Raw genomic sequence first — 4,834 nt, 5'->3', positions numbered from 1 at the left:
AAAGTTGTATATAGTTAAGGTGTACAGCATGATTATTCGATACATGGATTTCTTACTTTTGAATAAGGAGATTGTTGTGTATAAATCTGGCTAGCGTTCTGGCACTTGCCAAGTTCTCTGTAACTTCTGTTTTGGTTCCTTTGTCTGCAACAGTGTGGGAGCCCCATCTGGGAGAGGAGTCATCCATTCCTCGAGATGTCACATCAGTCTTGTATGGGGGTGTGTGAAACTCAACAAAATCTGAGGTGGCATCTAGTTGGTAAATCTACCCATGAGCCATCCAGTGAGTTTGGGAACATGAGAGAACAGGGTAATTCTTAGGATAACGAGGCAAAGTGGTGGGCCAAAGTGACTGACCGTGGGTGACACTGTTGCCGTGTTGGATTCATGATCCCACATGGCCACATGTAGCTGGTGCCTCCAGAAGGTCATTTGTTCTCCAACTCATCACAGTTCTTACAGGGCAAGTTCCTCTGAGTTTTTTTTTTTGTTTGTTTGTTTGTTTTTTTTTTTTTTGCAGTACGCGGGCCTCTCACTGTTGTGGCCTCTCCCGTTGCGGAACACAGGCTCTGGACGCGCAGGCTCAGCGGCCATGGCTCACGGGCCCAGCCGCTCCGCGGCATGTGGGATCTTCCCGGACCGGGGCACGAACCCGTGTCCCCTGTATCGGCAGGCGGACTCTCAACCACTGCGCCACCAGGGAAGCCCCTCCTCTGAGTATTTATGGCTGGCCCACCTTATCGTTGTTTGGGCTTGTGACCCAGATTGTGTGTATGTGTGTGTATACACACGTGTGCATATGTGCTTTCATATAAGTAATTTTATGCATTTTGGATCTTTCAATAATATAAATATGCTCAACTTTATGGGTTAACTAATTCCAAGAGCTGATCTATAGCAATGAGGTTCCACTCATCCTTCCACAAGAATCTACTTGTTCAAAGAGCGTGAAATTTAAGAGGAATAATTATGCTTTACCAGCTTTTCATGCTATGCCTAAGAGAGATGCCGTAATTACAATAGCTAAAATGAATAATTCTGGAATGTCAGTTTCAGAAGGAAAAACCTGCTGCTTTTCTGGGCTGAATTCTGGAGGAAATTCCTCACTGAGAGGATAACTCTGATTGCTCTCCAGTATGAAAAGAATTCCCCTTAGAGAAAACTGCTGGCCCTATTGCTTTCTCTGGGGTTTTTTGCTCCTTTGCCTAAACTAGCAGGAGCCTAAACTGTGCAGCATCTTTTAGGAAACCTGACAGGGTGAGGGAGTAGGGTTAGCTTATATTCCACTGGGAGGTGGAAAAATCCAAAGATTCAGCTTATGTATTTGAATACATGATAGCAAGCAATGGAGCCTGATTGCTGTCTCTTTTTTTTTAATTTATTTTATTGAAATACAGTTGATTTACAATGTTGTGTTAATTCCTGCTGTACAGCAAAGTGATTCAGTTTTATATATATATATATATATATACATTCTTTTTCCTATTCTTTTCCATTATGGTTTATCACAGGATGTTGAATATAGTTCCCCGTACTATTACAGTAGGACCTTTTTGCTTATCCATTCTATATATAATAGTTTGCATTGAGCATGATTTCTTTCTTGCTCCTAAAATTTCCACCAAGTTGGTCTTTTGCACGACTTTTCTAGACAGAATGCTTGCAGCAGCCAATGACAGAGATGTTAACCTGAGGGAAATCTTAGTTTCTGTGTCCCTGAGACCAAAACAGATTAGCGAAAAGAGCATAGGTTTGGGGGTCAAGACAGATCTGGATTTGAATCTGGTTCAACCTTGCACAAGTTATGTATACCCTCCAAACCTCGACTTCTTCATTTTCATAATGAAAGTGTCAACCCTATGCATAGTTTGTTGAGAGGAGTATTTGATAGGTTAATGGGAGTAAACCCCTGGTATGTGGCAGTTGACAGTTCTAATTCTAGTTCTAAACTCACGTTACCAGAGCTCATAACTTCCCGTCTGAATTCTTCTTTTGCCTCCTTTTTTTTTCCATTCAGCAAATATTGCTTTAGAACTCATCACTCGCTAGGTACTCTTTTAGGGACTGAGAATTTGAAGAAGAACAGACGTGATTATTCCTGGAGCCTCCATGAAGTTACAGAGTGAAACATGATTCTACATGCTACCTTATGGGTCAGAGTGAAATGCTACAGAGCCTGGTTAAGAGAGCAACTGATTCCACACGACAGAGTAGAGGGGCTGGGAGAGCCACAGAGGGGACACTTTGTACTGAGCCACAAAGAACTGCAGGTTTGCTGAGTGGACAGATAGGGAAAGGACATTCCAGCAGGATTAACCTCAGGGGCCAAGACCAGGAGTGTAAAGGAGCTCTCAGCTCTGCTGCCATGATGGAAGGCACAGTTGGCCTGACTTTCAGGTCAGTTTTTGCATCTTCCACATGGGCAGGAGATGCAGGCTGCCTCTTTGTTTGAGCAGCTGTTGTTTCTCTGTGTTTGTCATGAGTCACGACCCCAAAAACTTGATGTTAGGTTGGCATTTGATACAAAGAATCCTCGTCATCCAGTTCAGCAGATTGCTCACCCCCAACTGGTCCATGATCAGATGATAAGCGGAGCCTCATCTTGGGAGGAAACTCTCTGACTTGAGTCACCAGTGCTCTTACAGAGCCTGAGACCAGCACACAAATAGGCTTGAGGGTTTTTGTTTTTGTTTTTGTTTTTGTTTTGCGGTACATGGGCCTCTCACTGTTGTGGCCTCTCCCGTTGCGGAGCACAGGCTCTGGACGCGTGGGCTCAGCGGCCATGGTTCACGGGCCCAGCTGCTCCGCGGCATATGGGATCTTCCCGGACCGGAGCACGAACCTGTGTCCCCTGCATCGGCAGGCGGACTCTCAACCACTGTGCCGCCAGGGAAGCCCATTGTTTTTGGGTTTATTTTTTGCTGTTTTTGTTTTTTTAAAGATGTTCATCTCTTTTTTTTTGGATATTCTAGGTCCTTTAATTATCACATAAATTTTGCTATCACCTTGTCAGTTTACACACACACACATACTACACACATGGCTTGCTGGAATTTTAACTGGATCTCATTGAACCTATAGACCAATGTAGAAAAAATCGATAACAATATTGAGTCTTCCAATTTATGAACATGGAATATCTGTCCATTTATTGAAGTGGTCTTTAATTTTTCTCCAGATAAGTTTTCAGTGTCAAGGTCTTGCACACGTTTCAATAGATTTATTCGTAGGTATTTAATATTTTTCATGCAGTTACAAATGCTATTTTTTTTAATTTGTGAAATTTATTTTCTTATATAAATTATGTATTTCTCTGGGCAGACAGCCTTCACCTTATTGCACTAATAGCACAAGAGGTGTTCATCTTTCTTGTCTTTTCTCTGTAATGTCTGAGCTATAAGGTGCTTCTAATGGGAACATGTGTATATGTATGGCTGATTCACTTTTTTGTGGAGCAGAGACTAACACACCATTGTAAAGCAATTATACCCCAATAAAGATGATTAAAAAAAAAAAAAAAAAAAGGTGCTCCTCGACCTAGCAGGGAACAGTGATTTGACAAGAAAGGGAGTGGGCCAGGACCCCAGGACACCTGATTAGCCCTGGAACAGTTAACCTGGCCTCCTACAGGGGAATTCGGGAATCTGCACCGAGTATGGGTTCTAGGTTTTAATTTTTATTTATTTATTTGACATATAATCGATATTTTAGTTTGAAGTGTACAACATACTGATTTGGTACATGTATACCTTGTGTGACGAACTAACTGAAATAAGGTTGGTTCACGAGACTGTACTGTATACATGGAGGCTGCCAAGAGAGTAGATCTTCAAAGTTCTTTTCACGAGGAAAAAAAAAATTTGTAACTGGGTGCTAGGGTTTAGACTCTGCATGATCTGGCCCCCACTTGCGTCTCCGTTCTCATTTTTCACCACTCCCCCTCTCACACTCCATGGGCCAAACTGACAAAATTGTGGGAACACGCCGGCTTCTCTCTCACCCTCGCCTGTGTTGTGATAGGTTACCTGATAAGCTCATATCCATTATTTGGGCTTCAATTCCATTTTCTCTGGGAAGTTTTCCCTGATCACTCGATGCTGGGTTGGGTGCCCTCCTTACATGTTTGTTTATTTATTTTTTTGGCTTTGCCTCGGGGCTTGTGGGATCTTAGCTCCTTGACCAGGGATTGAACCTGGGCCCTCTGCAGTGAAAGTGCAGAGTCCTAACCACTGGACCACCAGGGAATTCCCCCTCCTTACATGTTTCAAAAGCACCTATCCTATCCTACAGCCCCCATACTGGATGGCAACAGTCTTCTCAAATGCCTTTCGCCTTGAGTCAGCCGTGAGCTCCCTCAAGGCAGGGGTGATGCTTCTCTGTTGGTTGCATCTCCAGTGTTCAGCACAGTACCAATAACGTAGTTGGTGCTGAATATCCACTTATGAAATGAATGAATGCATGAATGAAAGCATTCAGGCCTTCTGTCTTCAGGCCGGGAGTCACACGGATTACCCCTGGACCTTTCTGATTTACAGACAGGAGCTTGATAAAGCTGGCCTTTCACTGCTTCCAGAAATGCTGGCTCCTCGAAACAATCAGACCCTTATTCCAAAAAACTCCGATGGGGCAGGATGGGGGCAAAGACCGAGAGATGAGTCTTCAGTCCTCAGAGCCTCTTTAGAAAACTTGAGGAGTCATCGTTACTCATTTCCAATAAGAAAATAATCAAGATCCCATGATGTGAGAATAGTCATAAAGGTAGAGTCTAGTTTACGAGCTTTGGGCAGGAGACATGAGCTAATGAGTGGTCCCTTCCTGCAGCCTGCCCGCGTCT

The 4,834-nt window shown here is 43.5% G+C and overlaps 1 non-coding gene across 1 annotated transcript; it reads right to left on the bottom strand.

Moving 5' to 3' along the window:
* Positions 1–4,171: 4,171 nt before the first annotated feature.
* On the bottom strand, positions 4,172–4,244 carry TRNAE-UUC (transfer RNA glutamic acid (anticodon UUC)). Its single transcript has one exon. It is a non-coding gene; the product is annotated as a tRNA-Glu (tRNA).
* Positions 4,245–4,834: the final 590 nt, after the last annotated feature.

Source organism: Neophocaena asiaeorientalis, unplaced genomic scaffold, assembly GCF_003031525.2.
Source record: "Neophocaena asiaeorientalis asiaeorientalis breed wild unplaced genomic scaffold, Neophocaena_asiaeorientalis_V1.1 scaffold177, whole genome shotgun sequence".
Classification (NCBI taxonomy): Eukaryota; Metazoa; Chordata; class Mammalia; order Artiodactyla; family Phocoenidae; genus Neophocaena; species Neophocaena asiaeorientalis.
This window is presented reverse-complemented; position numbering and strand designations above follow the sequence as displayed.